Genomic DNA, 18977 nt, shown 5'->3' with positions numbered 1-18977 from the left:
GTGTGATGTGTCACTGCCAATGGAGATAAATTGAGTATGCTGCTATACTATCTGTTCACATTCTAAGGTGAATGTGCACTGCTTTGCACTCACAAGAGTAAATGACTCTGATCAACCATTCAATCTATACTGTACTCAGTCCATAGATATAGGACTTGAAAGTGAGCTTGATTTGGCAGAGGTTTTGTCCCCTACAGAGCCAGATTTGTCTATGGTTGTGATGTATACATGTATGTATGTGTGTATGTCCTTTAATGTCCACTGTATACTTATGTTATGTTGCAACTGTAGAGCAGGCTGTGAAAACAAATTTCCTGTGGGACAGGAAAGAGTGTATCTATTGATCTATCACTGTACTTGCCAAAGATCTTTTAAACTCATCAAAATGCCAGTGTTGACCACTCTTCCCTTTATGTCCTGGATAAACCAGACCTGGTTTTCAGCTGTGAATATTTTATTTACATTAAACAAATTCATCCCCAATAGACATGGCGTGTTATTGGGTCCTCATAACAGGTTGTTAAATGCAAACAAAAAGTTTTTGTCTCGATAGGCTCTCGTCTCTATAATGTGGTGCTCAAGGGTTCAGAGAAGTACTGCACCACAGGGTGCTATGAGGTACTCACTGGAGGTGATATTGATGAATGGCCGTTAACAGAAGCTGTGCATCTAGTCTCATCTACTTCTGTTATGTGGCAAGCCAACAGCTGTCCAGAGGTCCTCTGATTTAAAGTCATATGCCCATGCATCAATACCACAATTGGTGAATAACCAACTCTCACAAACACCAAATAATTATATAACTCTGAAATTCTGAGTGTATAAATCAGAGTCTCAACATGTGAGTGCTACCTATGTACTGTGAACATTTAACACTGCATTTAATGATCAGACAACCTACCAACATGTCTTTCCTTTGATAACATTTCTATAAAAAAAAGATTCTCTCTGCACAACAATGAGCCAAACCACATTTTTAGAGTGAGTCATGCCCATGAAACACAGCATCTCATGTATCCATTCAGTGTCAGAACAATTCCACCATTAGAGCCATGTGAAGAGCCCTTGAGAGTGCTACATTGACGATGGAGTTCTCGCTCCTCCTTTCTCCTCCACTCCACAGCCTGCCCACATTAACTCTCCAGCCCATTCAGCTGTGATTAGAAAAGCCTCTCGGCTTCCAGAGTTTGCAATCATTTGACCATAATGAATTCCAATCACTCCCTCCTCCTACCCTCTGCTCCCACTTGTACTTGAGAACTTATAAGGAGGAGAGAGCAGAATGGAGAGACAAAGAGCGTGAGGCAGTCATAGAGAGAGGAGAGTTCAGCCAGAGAATCATGCAGAGAGAATTAAGCCTGAAGAAAGGCTATGAAAAGGATAAAATACTGAAATTGCAGTAACTCTATTATTCTGTGTATATCAAAGGATAGTAATATATCAAATGTGTAAAATGAGAAAAAACAGTCAGCACAAAATAATTACAGGACAATGAGAAGCACATCTCCAGCTATTAATGGTTTGGAAGATTCTAATTAAAGAGGTGTAATTTATACACACATCACGTATACTGTAGGTTTGAGGCTATTCAATGAAAAAATGCCTGCACACCAAGCTGCAAAATTTATCCAAAAAGACAACATTTTGATTTGTTGAATCTTCAAACTGTAACACTAAGATTTTATTCAAAAACAAATTAATCTGATGAACAAGGATTACAATGTTGTGGCTTGGAGCCACTGTGCAAATGTTACCTTTTGTATTACAAGATGGTAACACAAAACTTAAGGGTGATAAAAGAGATCCAGTGTGTGAGTAAAATCATTCCTATCACCCAAATGTCAAGCTAAATTGTTTGCTCTTAAGAACCAAGCTAACAAAATAATAGCAGAAATTGTGCATCGCCTTTAACATAAACATCTGTTAAAATCTGTTAATCAAAAATCATAAACACACTCTTCATATATACATGTGCATAGTACAAACACAAGATCAGATTAAATCATAACGCATGTTCAAATTCATTGCTCACCTTATGCATCAGTAATGGAGCAGTGTAAATTTTCTTTCCTATTTAAATATAAAGTGTTGATTTAGCATGATTAAATCATTAGACAACTGAAGCTGTTCATGTATTTATTAATAAGGTATCCTCCTTATAGACACAAAGAAATATGAATATGCATGTGAGGAATAACAAGGTAGTCTTAATTTTTGGATACTTTCACAGTGAAGGCATATACAGTCGCCTTCTTTGTTAGTTATGGATTATTTGTGCAGCTGAACACTGAACATATTTTTTTTGAATGGAATTGTAATTTCCCCTGTTAGTGATTCTAAACTGACTGATTAGACCACTTCACCATCTAGATTACTCTAATGTTTTTTGATTAACAGGTTGTTATGATCAGGAAATGCTGTTTGCTGTACATTATTTATTAACAATAGGCTTAAATGATGCTATATTTCTATTGTATATAATGCTAATGGATTTTTTTCATTTCAAGAGTGTTATATCCATTTTTGTTTGGCCAGAGCAATTCTCAAAAAACAAGAAGTGTGAATGTGCTCCAGTCTCCTTGTTGTTCTCTACGGCTCTTTCATCACTGTGTCACAGTGATGATGCTGACAGTGCCGTGGTGGTGACCTTTCCCCATTGCCATGCCAACATTTCCAGGTCCCTCTGGCCAGCAGTGTCCCTGTCACCTATAATCAGCACCACAGCCTGGCCACCAAGCTGCCGTCTGAGTATGACCAGTTGAGACACAAAGACAAGTCATGGAGTTTGTTCATGAATATGAGTGGGCAGGCTGCAAATACTCCTTCATCACTGGATTGATTTTTTTTAGCTAATGAAGATAAGGCGTGTAATGAAATTCACACTATTAGATGATTACATATGCACATGATATTGCTCCGCTGACAATGGGCCAAACAAAATATTGATCATTTTTGTTCTTAACACTAAGTTTATGTAGAAAATGTTTTCAGCCTTGAAGTAAACATATTAAGGACAGAAACATATAATAATTTAAATGGCAATTTTGATATTGGCCGTACAATGGATAAGGCCCTATCATGGTTTGCTTGAAACCTTGATATAGTACATCCCCCTTGTTGCCATGAGTTAACCAATCAGCAGTGTTTTTCTGCAGTCAGTCGCAGAAAGGTGTGAAAAGCTGCAGTAGCCATCAGTTCTCTTTGACAGAGGTGTAGGTTGCTTCTGATAGAGGCAAAAGAAATGACAAACCTAACAGTAGCAGTAAGCACTTCTTGCTGCCTTGTTTTCTTCTTTTTCTTTGTTTTGTTCTGCTGTTGCTGACTTCAGAATCCACCGGTTTTTGTAAATAACACAAAATAAAAGTGAAAGCAATTAATATAGCAGTTACCTGAGTTTGCCTTAATCAGAGTATGAAGTTATATTGCACATGTTGTCTCAGTTTTATGAATTACTGACATACTGAAATGAATTAATATTAATAGGCACTCCTGTGTTTTTCTTGCTAAGACATGTTGAAATGTCTGCTGTGGGAAAGATCCATTATGTTACTGTGTTGCAGTACTGGCATGGCCATGACTGTCTTGTTCTGACGATAATGTATTGACGTAATAGAGCAGATTGTGTGTGTATGTGTGTGTGTGTGTGTGTGTGTGTGTGTGTGTGTGTGTGTGTGTGTGAGAGAGAGAGAGAGAGAGAAAGAGAGAGAGGGAGCAAGTCAGAGGAGAAGAGGGTGCTCCGAATAGTCAATGCAATGAGAAAATGGGATTAATGCTATAGAAAGCTGTGTGACACAGCCGTAACTGAGCTGGATTCTCTCTGGTAGTAGATGATGGAGGTATTGAGCCATATATGGCTGCCTGATCTCTCAGGAGAAGGTGACAGACATCAAAGTGTGTGTATGTGTGTGAGATGTCTGACTGAGGCTGACAGTCCAACCCACATCCTCAAGGGGTGGTTTGTTGGTGACAACTGATGACACGTAAACACACAGCCACACACAAGCACATTGGTTTGCTCATGCAGAAATGCAGTACATACATCTGCACAAGTTGGATCTGAAGTTACCATGTATCAGTTCATGTTGCGCTAGAATCATCACTCTTTACATAATCGATGCCTGAGTCATTTATTTACGACCGTAATACATGAAACTGCTGCAAACTTATACATGAGCATTTGTGCATCACTGCTTTTGATGCTTATTTTTGAATGTAGTGTTTGTCTTATGCTGTATGTCTTACTGTATGTTAACAGGAGTACCATGTAGTTATTATATTGTGAGGCACAGCTTCACCGTCAGCTTTGTCCCAGGCCTTCCTCATGAGCTTTAGTGCATCTGAACAACCTACTTTTCAAGTTGATCAGATCTCATTAGTTTCAAAGCTTCACTGGGTTCAGTACTTTCAAGACAGCTAGTAGTATGTGGCAGAAGGACTCTTGATAATGATAAAGTCCTCTTTTCCCTGACACTGGGCAGAATCACAAGCGCAAACTCTGGCTGTCAGTGCATGTGGGTGTGATTGACTAATTTTTGTTTCACACACAATCCTGGCAGCCAAAGTGGAGAAGAGGCCAGAGCAGGATGAATAAAGTATATTGCTCTAGTAGGAGGGATTGAGTATCGGCTGGTGGAGCTGGTGGGGGTTATGTTTCGATAATGGCTAGTCACATCAGCTCCTCTCATTCCCTATCAAAGCAGCAGACAGTTTAGTGGACCAAGAGAGGAGAGTCCAGGCTGAGGAGAAAATTGCTGCTTTCTCCCCTTCAGGCAATTTCCTCTCTATACATAAAGATGTGCTCAGATCTATTTCAGAGGGATGAATGATATCTGCATTTAGGGTGCAACTACACTGAAAGACATGAAAAGCATGTGTCTTGCAGGAAGCATGAGGTGCAAAAGTTGTGTTTCATGTGGAAAAAAAAAATCAGTCATAATCACTCTCATGAGAGATTTCAGTACCAACTTGCTGCTAAGAAATTCCTTCCTTCTGAGAAACACATAAGGAGGCTGCCAGTAAAAAAAAACATACCAAACTTACATTGACATGTATGTGTTTGTTTGTTTGATAGTTGAATAGTATTATTTGTTTTTGTTTTATACGGTGTCTTTGCAAACAAACAGGCTCTATGGCGAGGTAACTGATCGAACTGATAGCATGATAGTATAATCCAGGTTAATACGCCCGAGAGTGAAAATTAGTGGAATTATCCTTTAAGGCATGTTTCTGTTTGTGATAACAGTCCTCAAAATGTGTAAAGCGGTATACATGAAGTGTAATAACACATGTAATATGGCAAAAGCCAAGCAGCTTGGGGAAAAGAGAGAGGGATGGATCTAAGTGAATGTGCAGGCTAATGATCTATTACTTTTTCTGTTGTGATGCATGTGCCACATATCATTCGTGTATAAACACTGTAATTGGGAAGATTGTCTGATAATGGATCAGCAGCAGAGACAGAGGTTGGGTGCTTGAGAGATTTTTATTTTGTGAGTGTGTTGTATAGCGGGTGCATGTGGTGTGTGTGTGTGTGTGTGTGTCTGAGTGAGTCATTGGTTGCTTGGCAGCAGTGGTGCTAGGTTCATTACCCTCCTAACGACAGGCTGATGGAGGTGCCTTAAGAGGCTCTCCTTTCTCTCGCTCTCCTTCTGTTTCTCTTTCCCTGCTTTCATCTTCAAGACACATCTCCTGCTGATTGCCATCTCTCAGTGACTTCACAATACCAATATTGAGAGAGAAAGAGGAGCGAGACACTGCTGGCCACCTATGCCTCATTCAGTCTCACCTTATTTTTCATTCCCGTTCTGCCTGCCTGAGCCACGGGCTGTTTAAGATTGGAAGATCCTGTTTCCACTGGGAAGCCACATGTTGTGTCTCAAACCTGAAACTAGTCCACTCTTAAAACACTGTGTATGAGCACATTAAAATAAATCAGTGCAAACAAAGCTATGCACATGCATATCCACATTCAGTATATGCACTTTAATACACACACTGTGTAACATATGCATGCACGTACACACGTGTGTGTCAATATCTATGTCGGAATCCAATTTAAACCAAGAGCTCTGTCTGTTTTTGTATCTTCTGTCATTTACATGAAGAGAAATGGTGCAGGAACAAAAAAGGCCTGGCAGAGCATCCCGCTCTGCTACCCACAGATAACATTCACTTATTAATTTGTTCCCATCATAAGACAGCCAGATTGTACATTTAAAGCCCATGTCAACTGATGTCAGATGCATCTATTCACTTACCAGAGAAATGAGGGGGCTGAAATGCCCACCGCTTGGAGAATTCACCAGAGAATTTAACCATGATGGTCGCAGAGAAAAGCAAAATGAAACCCAAAAAAAAAGCACACACGCACATTTTCTTAAGTGTACACTCAGAGCTTTTTTTGTTTCTAATTAACCATCTGTCCTGTCTTTCTCAGTCTGCAGTCCAGAATTGTTCATAATAGGGATAAAAACAGTGATTAAGAGAAGGCAGTTGTCATATGCTGCTTCATGCTTTTTTCAGTTCTTTAGGACCTTTTATTTATCTTTAATGGCAATAAGAGAACATAATGTATGTATGTCAATGTGCCTAGTTCTCTAGTGTCCCATACAAGGTAAAACTTAAAGTGTGTGAGACTCTGCACTCATGCCAACTCACGACGTGTGTGTGTGTGTGTGTGTGAAACATAGGCAGAACAGGGCTTGGTCTTTCCTGCCGAGTCTTGTGTACAACTTTTCAAACAGGGCACTAAATTAAGAATGGGCACAGTCAGTGGGGTCTCAAAATGAAATATATAATGTCAGCCACATCACCTGACATTAAGTGCCAGAGCTCACCTTGGCACATTTGTCATGGCAGCTGCTACTGCAACGCTTGGATGCGTTGATCAACAACAACTGCTCAGAAATAATCTGAGCTAAATGAAAACATAGTTTACAGGCACAATAAACACATCTATTGAACATGTTGGCAAAATAAAAGTCAGGATAAACTAAACTGAGCAAGATGAGTTTGTGTCCAAAGTTGAAACCACTGAACCAGATCAAACGCGTGCATAGTATTCCTAGTTACACCAAAGGCATAACATCTCGGAAGCTGCTTGTGATGATGTTTCATTGGAGGCCTTATGGCTCTGCTCCATTAGTTTCAACCCATTTTGCTCTCACATGAGACACAATGCATTGTCTTTGTAACTGTTTGCCCACACTCATCTGTGTGATATCCCTTCCTCCCTTCCCCCATGCTCCCCTATCTTTCTCTGCCTTCTCTTATTCCATTAGTAAGGGATTTTCACGACCCTGGCAGCAAAAGCCCATTTTCTCCATTTTCCCCCAGTGGCCTCATCATCAGGATTCACAGCCTCAAGCTAATGTTTTTAATTCAATCCCAGCAATCCATATCTAAGCACCCATTCCTTTCTCTTCCTACTCTTTTCCAATGGGGAGGAGGGAGACCTGAGAAAGACCATATATATGTTTTTATGTATGCGTCTATGTGTGTGTGTACATGTGGGATCCCTCTTTAACCTCAGGGCTCACATCTGGCAACCCTTGATAAGAGCAGTCAAGTGTCACACCCTGGAAAAGACAAATCAAACCTGCATGTGCACATACAAATCACACACATTTTTGTCCACAAATACACTTGCAGCCACAATAGTTTGATGTTTTATGAAAAATGTTTGAAGGATATATGGGAAAAAAGGGAAAAAAAAGAGGGATTGTGACCAGTGGTGAGAAACAGTGGGCAATGGGGGCAAAAAAAACAAAACAATATTTACGTTTGCTTCCCTTATATCCTCTTGTGCCAGAGGCGAGCTGTAGAACTGACTGTTTATACATAACAAAACACAAATAGGTCTGCTCTCTGCTTTATGCCTGCTGAAGTAGAGAGCTGTCTGGGAGAGGTAGACAGTGAGAAGGGGAGGTGTGAGAGAGGCAACAGGCAGCAGTGTGTACATGGAAAAGTGCGTGTGAATGCTTGTGTGCAGGGGGGAATTGGATCATGCTCCAGTGCCTATGGAACTCAATCATGTATGCAATGTGTTTTTATGAATTAATAAAGGTGACTTTTGAAGCAAAGCAGGGAGGGAAAGAGCACGCCAGAAAAGCAGGAAGAGATGGGAGGAATAAAGAAAGAAGGAATAACCAAAAAAGAGACACAGAGAGGAAAAGAGAACAAGAGAGACTGTTGTTTTCGCCAGCAAATAAATCAGCAAGCTAGCCCCTCGGCCAGGCAGTCAGTCAGCCAAACAGAAATCTAGCCTCCACTGCATCCCGTGCTACTCTATGTTGTGTACCGCACACACACATGCACATATAGTACATGCACATATACACACACACGCTCTGTCGGTCCAGATGACTATCATTACCCAGGTAAATACATCTGGCCTTGGGAGCCAGGCGCACTCTCATCGCTTCTCTCTCTGGTGATGTGATTTTTCTCCCTAACCTTTTTCACGCTCCACCTCCTGCCCATTACTTTGCTCCCCCACCCCGTATGCAGACGCACACTTTGCACGAATACATGGCTGACAGAGAGAGAGTGAGAGAGTGAGAAAGAGAGAGCTGGAGGTTGGCCATGCTACAGAGCTTCACCTGCCTCATGAAATGGGCAATTATTTCAGCACGATTATATTTGAATTGTGCTGTAGGAAAAGGCACTTAGAGAGGTCAGTGCTTTTGGATGAGTCTCTGTCTCATTTTCTTGTACACACACAGACACACACATACTTGCATTCTCACTCTGATAACCTACACTTCCACTCAGTCTGTCCTCCTTCTGCTGCTCACTATCTTCTTTCATCTATTTCTGTCACTTTCAGGTCTATGTATTTTGTTTTATCTCTCTGTCTCTTGCTCCCAATCTTCTCCCTACCTGTGTTTGACAATCTCTCTTTCTCTCTCTCTCTCTTGCTCACTCTCTTGTCTCCCAGGGGTCTGCTTCACAGATGAGTCCCCTAGTTACAACATCACTCATTGATTTAAGAACTGCCACAGGCATTGATCTGAAACAGCCATGCTCCTAGGTGCAGAAAAAGTAATTTCTGCTTGCCAGACTGCTAATGACATGATGAAATGTGCCCTGCTGTGTCTGCACATACAGATGCACTCCATGAATCACATGTGCACAGTTCTCCTTAAAGGTTTACAGACTAAATTGGTGCATTAACCAATAGCAGCGTGATTTTTCTCATCACTGTAGTGACTGAATCTAAGCATCAGTGTCATTCATATATAGGCATGGGCCAGTATGAGATTCTGATGGGATGATTACCTTAAGCAAAAATATCATGGTTTCATGGTTTAGCGGTACTTTTATATCACAGGAATGGTATGATCAAATATATTAGTGGTGTGTAAGCTTGTTTACCTTGAAACTGGTACTTGGCCCATGCCTTGTCACAATAGGGTAGCACTTTCTGTCAGGTATAGAATACCAATCACAAGAGGGTAGCACATTCTTTCATGTAAAGAATATCTATCACAATAGGATAGTGCATTCTGTCCAATATCACAATAGGGTAGTGCATTCTGTTGGATATCACAGTAGGTTAATGCATACTGTCAGGCAGAAAATACCTATCATAATGAGGCATGGGCCAGTATGAGATTCTGATTGTATGAAAACCTTAAACAAAAATATAACAGTTTCGCAGTATTGTAGTTAATTCTCTAAAATTAGTTATTTTGACATGCCTGGTAAGGCGTGAACATAATCTATTTTATTCATCTTATACTATAGGAATGGTATGATGGAAAATATCAGTGGTTTTGAAACCTCACCTTTTTCAAGCCACAGTATACCTTGAAACCGATAACTGGCCCATGCTTACTCATATATTTTAAATTTGAAGAGGCTATTGAATAATCAGCAGCTTATATGATGTAAATCAACACCTAGCAAACAATACTTCTGTATTGTAGTTTTGGCATGATTCAAAGTATTTCATAGTGCCATCGTCCATGTTGAGCAGTTAGGATTGTGAGTAGGTGGTGTTTGTTTTTGTGTTTTGGATTTTGAAGGCCAGAAATCGAGTGTGAAATAATCTGTGGCTCATTAACGGTAATAGACCACTGTTTCAGCCTCTTAGTTGGCTAAGATGTTTACTGTAGCTTCTTGGTTTCATACTGTCCTCTTTGTTACTTATTGCAAAACAACCAACATGGCATTTTTTTTATAAACTGTATAGTGAAGCTGAAATGCTGTGAAAAAAAATTCTTTTAAAAGGCATAAATGCTCAAGTGTTTTATAAAGAATCTACTTTTAAAAACGCAGTGGTGTGAACACTGCACAGTCAAAGAAGAAAATACAGTGTTGGCATTCTGATCACTCAATGTTGGAGGTCAGTTTAAAGTTGTTTGTATAATACCATGCTGGCCTTTTTCTTTCATCTGAAATATTTCCAGATAGATAAGACACAGATGAAAGACACACATTCGCCTTTATCGCCTAAAACCTTACTACTGAATTGTGCAAGTTACTGAAGAGTGGGTAAGGCATGCATGTCCGCAGGTTTGAATAGCCTAAATATAATGGAAATCCTGCCCTTCAGTCTGGTTATCTGCTCCATTTAGCCTAAAGCTCCTCGGGGATCATTGTAATTAATGCCCATTTAGAAACTAAGTAGAAAATGTAAGTGTTTTATACTATGAAAAGTATTAATAATAAAAGAGACATTTACATAGTCCCACTTTCCACATCCCTCTCATATACAATTACAGCTATGTGTATTACAGCATTAATTGTAAGGATACTCATTCATTGAAGTGCAACTTTAACCCAATTACACACTTATTATGCTGAAGTAAAGAAAAAAAGATACCTTTTGGCCGTAAGTGTTTTTTCAAATAATCACTTTTAGTCTATTAAATATCAGCGAATAGAAAAATTGCCTATCACATCCCAGAGCTGAGTACCTCTTCAGATGTCTTGTTTTGTCTGACCAAACCCCGAAGATGCAATAATATAAGACAACAAAACAGCAAAGACTAACATTTGAGAAGCTGGGAGCCAGACAATGTTTAACATATCCTCTAAATTAATTGCTTAAATAATTCAAATTTGTCAAATAAATACCATAATGTTTACTGGTTAAGTATTTCATCACTTAAATGCTGTAGCTATGAGCTGAACGCAAAAAAAAAAAAAAAAAAAAAAGCACTATACACAATAAATAAAGGCACATTTTGGAATATGCATGCACTTGACAGCTAGACACACGAAAACATGCAGTAATACATTTGGGGACTTTTGCAAAAAGTCTAGTGAGAATTCTAACAAGAGAAATAGTTACTATATAATATTTATAATTGGGCAGTGCAGAAGCCCCGCTATAGGCAGCAGAGATGACATGAAAGAGGGATATGGAGAAGAAGAGTGAGGGGTGTGGTGGGTTCAGGTGAGGGCAGACATTGAATTATGCATGACAGGCAGCCTTGTCCTAGCCTTCTCAGATGGATTCATTATAGGGGTTGGCCAGGTGATATAAGGACTGTCAAGGAAAACACTAGCAAAACAGTGGAAATAGTAGCAAATGAAAGGAGTGTGTGTGTGTGTGTGTGTGTGTGTGTGTGTGCGCGCGCACGCGCTCCACCTGCTCCTGCCCTAGAGCAGTAGTGAAGAGGTGACCCTGCCATGGTAATAATGTGCTGGGGATTACAATTTGATGGAACCAAGCCACAAGGGTTCTTTCCTGCCCACTCTAATGACAGCTTGTTGCTGCTGGGACTGCTATACAAGGCGCACTTGACACACACACACACACACACACACACACACACACACACACCACTTCACTCCCTGTTTTCCAGCCACTGCTTGCTGAAGTGATACAAAGCAGAGTGTAAAGAGCTGGTTATGAGAGATTCAAGAGAAGACGAGGGAAAGATGAGATAAATGTATAAGATTTGTGTAGCTTGAAGACACATTTAAAAGAATGAGGTGGAGAAAGGTGGACCACTGAGAAACTGATGATGAGAGGGAGAAAGAGAGAGAAGTTTAAAAGTGGCTGTCCGTGCAGATAAGTGTCAGGAGAGCGCCGTTGACATCAGAGGTACCTGCTGCTTGCCTTGTCTGCCTGTCTGACTGCATTGATTCACTGCTTCAATGAGCCAACAACAGCTGACTGACTGAGTTCCTCTGTTTTGCTGAAGAGATTTTTTTTTCCTTTCCGACACTGAGGATGGAACATTTCAGGTGCTTTAAGCAGTTGTTTTGTTTCTCTGATGTCTGTCTTCAAAAGAACTGCTAAAAAGCTGAAGTACAATCACTTTGCTGTGTGAAAACGCCACAAATTCCACCTCTTCTTTTTTTCTATAAAGAACAATTACAGAGGTATTTATCTCACTAGCACACTCATCCCCAAATTCCTCTGTCTTGTCACCACTAACTACCTGCTGTTGTAGCAAACACATCTAATTGATTAGACAAATGTGATACTGTCATCAAGGATAATTGTTTGTCAACGCATCAGGAAGCTTAGCACAAGCCAACCAACCAATTAGAGATACAGTCAGTCAGTCAGTCAGACAGACAGACAAACTGTCATTCAGCCAATTAGACAGTGAGTGCACACACTGCTGCTGCTGCTGAAGAAGCTGAGGTCTTTCTGTGCCACAGTCTGAAACTTCTTCTATCATTACATTTTCAGTCCTTCACATTTACAAATATACTTTTGTAAATCAACATCTTCTTTAAAAGATAATCAATCATGATCATCTTTGCCTCGTATTATGAATCAGCCACAATGCATCCACACAAAGGCAGACAATAACTTCAGTTCCCTTTCCAGAGAAAAGACTGGGTTTAAGAACAAGAACAGCAGAGATGTTGTGGAGATGGATGACTGAGTTTAGTTAGTTCACTTAAGCTGTAAGCACTGTTTCTCAAACCTGAGCTGTTCCATACAATTCAGTAGTTTGTCATTGTACTGTGGGATTAGGCCCTTGACAGAGTACCTATTGCTTTGCCTACCTGCAGTTTGTGTGTTGAGCCAGACCACTGGATATTTTACAATCCACCCTACATCATTCATTCATCATTCATCAAATGAAACAGAATATTTAGTGTGGTCTGTACTGTATGCACAGTATGTCTTAGTGACAAGTCATGACTACTATGTTGGACAGTGTTTATATGTAGTGTTGAATAGTTAAGACTTGTCCAGCTTGTTGTCTTAGCATGTGGTATCTGGCTGTTAGTATCTCAGTATGTTTCAAGCAAACTTTCTGTATCACTGTGCAGCAGTTTTGTAACTTCCTGAAAATGCCAGTCCAACAAGTTTGTAGCAGCTTGTCATGTGTGCAAAAGTGAAACAGTATTTGAACTTCTCTCTTTAGACAAAAAGAGTTTCTGAGACACAATTGTAATTCAGTTGCAATTCAAAGTCTATGGAAAGACTTGATTGGATGCAAATTCTCACATTGTGACACAAATTGATACAAAAATGTGTCAGTGTGAGTTGAAAATGTCAGAGGCCGAGCAAAATAAAAGCTGTTCTCCCCATTAGTATGATTCTTGTTTCTCTTCGAAATGGCAGGCTCCTCACTCCACCTTCAGGTGTGATCATACGGACAATGTTGAAACATCTTTGTCTTTAGATGTGATCATGTTGTACGGATTAGTTTGTTTCACACCCTGGCTTTATCTTTGCTCTCATGCTCTCATGTTGGCAAATCCTGCAGCAGCACTGTGACAGTTTTGAATGGTCCTGGTGGGTAACTGACATCTTACTTCTGCTGTTTCTCTCCTGGTAGCCTTTGAGGTTTTCTGTCTCTGTTGATCCAAACTGAAAAGGTTATGCCACCATTTTACAATCCTCACCCCTAAAATTAGAACAAGCCCCAATTATTTTCACAAATCCCTCTTAAATGTTCATAATCTCTTTTGTTACACAAACTGTCTGCAGTGTTTTTCCCATTTTCGTGTGTTGACTCATTCACTGAAAATACGCTTTAATCCTTCTCTTGTGGCAGGCTTTTTCCTGAAAGCTCAGAGAAATTAGAACATAAGAGTAAGAAAGAGGGCAAAGTACTTCAAAAAACACTTGTCATTAATGGAACTAAATCACTGCTAACAATGTTTCTGTTTGCCAGGAAATTTCTGATCTCCCTTTTCTTTTATTAAGAGAAGAGATTAGAGCTGCGTGCTCAATTTACAAAAAGCAACTTGTAATCACGCAAGTCCCATTATGCAAACAGGCAATGAGTGTACAGTGCCAAGGTTTTTTTTGGGAAACAGGTCCCTGTTTTCTGTGGACTACTAAGTCCCTAAAGAGTCTCTCTCCTCAATTAAAGCCCAAGAAAGATAAGATGGTAGAATTCAATTTTGTTATTTCAGATTCAAGAAATAAGAACAGCACTGAAAAGGGATTAACATTATAAAAGATGTTATATTCAGAAAAATTATTAACCCCTAACAGCAAAATCTCCTGCATTGTACAGAACATGGTACAGTGCTTTTTGTCAGTTACCAAAATGAAAATAAAAACAGAAGGTGTCGGATGTAAATGTACGCATGGAAGGCAACCGCAAGATGAAAATGAAAAACAAAAAACAAAACAAAGCCTGAAGTCTGGCACAGAGGAGGGGTAAGTAAAAACAAAAACTGAATGCAGAAGGACTGCCAAGTAGCAGTAGAGAGAACTGACACCCATGATTGGGTCCATACCAAGGAGACAAATAAAAGAAGCCCCCTAAGCCCTTGTAATCAGTAGAGGAACAGACAAGGCCGGGCTGGTTTTTCCTCCTTAAGCCCTGGTTGAGTTTGGGGTCCAATGCTAGTCTTACAGGAGGCCCTGCCAAATGGCAGCACACATCAAAGTCTTTAGCTGTTAGCCTCCTTGCCTACTCACGTCAATGTCCCAGGGATTAGCATTAGCATAATTGAGGTTTATGTACAGATGCTTAGTGCAAGGGCTTGATGGATCACTATTCTGGAATGGGAATGTGTTGTGTAATGTGGATTTTGCATCCATTCTGTTTAAGACTATGAACACCACCCCCGTAGCCTATTACACCATGTAGAGTGTGTGTGTGTACGCACATGAAGAATCGTACTCACACTCTAACACTGATCTCATGCACACAACACACACACACACACACACATTCAACACACACAACACACACTCACACTTTCTGTCTATAGTTAAATTCTGAGAAAGTGAAAGAAAATGGGAATGTAGTAAGCAGGCTGTGGGTAGTTAAAATACCTGTCCATGCGCTGAGAAACCACAGGAACATTATTCCTTATACCAACATTATACCTGATACACACCGTCCAGAACTATGAGTAATTACAGAGAAGCACAGGGACAACAATTTCCTCTGTTGTTGTCCTGTTTTTCTTTTTATTTAGTTATTATTTCAAAAAATCCTTGTATGTCCCTGTGCAACTATGTAACATTATATCTGTATCCATTAAACAGAAGTTATTGACTTCTCAGCCAACCAGCCACAGCAGTGACCCTGCTAAGTCTTTGTTTCCGCAGTTCAGAGCGTATGGTTTTTAGATAGATTGATAGATGGATAGATGGATGGATGGATGTACTTTATTGATTCTGTGAGGGAAATTCTTGTGTTACAGCAGCAGAGACAGTAAGAGACAGCAACAATAGGTAACAACAAACATTAAGAAAAAGTAAGTAAGTAAGTAAGTAAGAACTATAACGTTTCAGGTGTACATGTGGTTTCGAAAGCATATGCATGGATGTTTGCATGTATTTGTATGGTAGAGAGCATCTGTATGTGTTTGAATTTGGTTATTGATTGTCATATTTCCTCCACGCACCTGGATTTATCTTTTACAACTGCTTGTATACACCGGTATAGACCAGATGGCAGTGTGATTAGAGAACTTCCTCTTCTCATGTTGATACAATAAAGGTTTGTCTATCATTAGTGCAGCCATATCTATTTATATTTGAATACAGTGGAAAGTTATTAGGGTAGTAAACAACTTCAAATAACAGAGCATTGACCCTGTCATTGATTTGCATGTCGACACAGTTCACGGTGTGTGTATATGCGTGTGTACATTAGCAGGAAGACTGCGGGCTGTGCAAATGAGGTGGTCATTCCACCTGTTATTTATTTGCATAAGTTTAGGGAAGCTTGCACAAAAGTTTCCACTGGACTGTTATTAGTCATTGATCTTAGGTTAAACATCTATAAGAAGGTGAGGCAATAATTAGCTTAATTAGTTTTTAGTTGTACAGTCATGAATAATGAATTTCTGACCATTGTGTTATACAGTCCATTATAATTAATGATTTTCTCAGAAAGCTGCAGGGATCAGACACTGCCTTTATGGCTTACTTGTTTGTTACTTGTTTGTTTGTTAGAAATAGATATGATAAAAGAATGAAAAAACATGTGATTGAATGTTGTTGTCCCTGATTCTATAGAGACACATTTTCCTTGTGTTTAAGCTTTAAGTTTTATTTTTCTGTATTTAGACTGAAAAAATACTGATAGTGGCACATTTCAAAACCCCAAACCCCATCTGCACATTTATTGAATGGCTACTTTTGAAGTAGGCAATGGTTTGCTAAGACATTAACAACTTGATAAGCCAGTGATGTGTGGTGGCTGTATATCTATCAGCTTGGTTAAATGTTTTCCTCCCCCCCTGGTGGTCAAAACCTGATCGATTTAGCTTTAGTGTAGCTCAGTTGATACACGGCAGTCGTTGAGTCAGGTGACAGGGATGAAAAAGATTCGACTGAAGTTCCCAGGACAGGCTGGTGGGTAAAGATGAGGGGCTTCATCCACAGGTGGTGTTGATTTGAAGTTTGCTGAAGTTTGGTAATGTAAGTGTCCATGTGGATAATGGTATAGCCAATTTTGCTGTAATTGGTCAAGATGTTACAGAACTTGCAGTCAATATGGAAAACATGCTCTCCAGGAAGATGAGTAGTGTTTGCAGTCCTTGCTGTGTTCACCAGTTTAACCTGCACAGTTTCCTGTCAAAACTTATGGGAAAGATAAAAGGAAATGCAGAAAAACTATTAAAATCCAGTTTCTTTTGCTTTATTTTGCCATGTGTATAATGAGATATAATTGGATTTTTGTTATTGCTTTCATTATGTAAGACTGATATAATGCTTATGAGAGCATATGACAGGATCTCTTACATATTGCACTTAAAATTCACACAATCATGCACTTGCTTCTGGACATCTGTCACTGTGCACATCTCTGATAATCCATGAATCATGCATCAAGGAAGCCAGCGAGTGGGAGAGTGAAGGAGACAAACACCAGAGAAAGAGGGTGAAACTGGAGATCAATGTGCTTTGCCTCAACAGCATGTTTGAGCGTGGGAAGTTCGGAAAAAAACTTCTCCTGGGCCTCACAGCTCACAGCCATTTTGTGTGTGTGTGTGTGTGTGTGTGTGTGTGTGTGTGTGTGTGAGCGAGAGTGAGAGAGTTCTTGAACATACTGCCAAGGCATTTGTCAGTCTTATCGCCTCTCTCGGCTCTCTGTGGTGGTGCTGGTGCTGGTGGAGAGTAATTGAGTGCTTAGAGTTATAGATGAACTAATTAGTGGGCGCATTGAAAGCTCAACTCATTAGTGGGAGGGAGAGAGCCCTGTGCCGCCATGGCTCTGAGGGCTCTCTTTCATATCCAGCCTCAGCATAGGGAGAATGCTGCTCCATACAACTTCATTAAATCAGCTGCAGGGAGGTGAGGACAAGGAAGCGGGATGTGTATTGAAAGTACAGAAAAAGATTGTATAAAGAGACAGTTATAGATGCTCAACCTAAACATATACAAACATATAACATATGGCATGTCATGCACAACACATCGATATTTAAAAGAAGATTCATTCTGCTTTCACAGCAAATGCCCAAGCTTTTACAGTTTGCACAGGGTAAAACTTGATACTTTAATCAGTTGATTCTTACAACCTCTGCTCCAGTGTTTGATATTTTTAATCTAAGACCTCAGTGCTGCAGAGTAAAGTTACATGACTTACAAAATTCAGAGATGCACAAAATTAACTTCTTTATTCCTCTCCACAGGGAATTTGGCAGCATCCTAACTTTCACTTGCTGTTAATGCTGGGAGGCCATTGGACGCACTTTGTTAGAGGTAAGCGAGTCTGTGGCCAAAGTTCTCTCTTCGGTGAATGTTGATGTGAAAGCAGAGTTACACTGGAACACACTGGCTGAGACAAAAGCCTCACAGGGCTTTTTTCCACAGCATCCTTTTGAGGCTTGAGTTGTTATTTCTGTCTTTCTCATCGATTGAGCAAAGTGGCTTTTTATCATGTCCATCAGAAAATGGACTCTGGCTACTTCATTTTAGACAAGGCTAAAGATTTATTGACTGCCCCTGTATTGACAAAGTATGTGGTGCAGAGCTCAATGATGGCAATTGCATGAATTGATTAAGACCACTTTCTTCTTTGTTAATTACCACAAAATTGGAGGAGAGTACTGCAGACATAAATGAGGACATCTCTTTATGCCCTTTTTTTGAACAATGAACATGCTGCTCTGGTGAAGCACATTGATCTTTCATCCTCTACTCTCTTGCTCTCCCACTCTCTGATACCATTTTCTAATCTATATATATCTTCCCCCCCTCTTTTTGTTGTTCGTTAATGCATGCTAAACTAAATCATAATTCTGCCAGAATGCAAAATACACTCATTAGGTTAAACCATTTGCACTGTATCCTTTATGGCAGGTCAGTATATGAAGAACAGCATACTAAAATACACTGATGAGTCAAAACATTATTACTGTCACTGCCTAATATGCTGTTTGTCCTTTGTATGCTGCCAAAACAGCAAATCTTTTGTGTTCTGTAAGTTGTGAGGTTGAGCCTCTTGTTTACAATTTTGACCCTCGTCCCTGTTGACACACAGGAACCTGAACTTATCCTTGTGTTGCCAGTCTCCCAGCTAAAACACAGCAAAAATCTATGGCATTATGATTGCATAATCTCACATTGTGAAAGA

The sequence above is a fragment of the Lates calcarifer genome, linkage group LG2, assembly GCF_001640805.2.
Source record: "Lates calcarifer isolate ASB-BC8 linkage group LG2, TLL_Latcal_v3, whole genome shotgun sequence".
Taxonomy (NCBI): Eukaryota; Metazoa; Chordata; class Actinopteri; family Centropomidae; genus Lates; species Lates calcarifer.
This window is presented reverse-complemented; position numbering follows the sequence as displayed.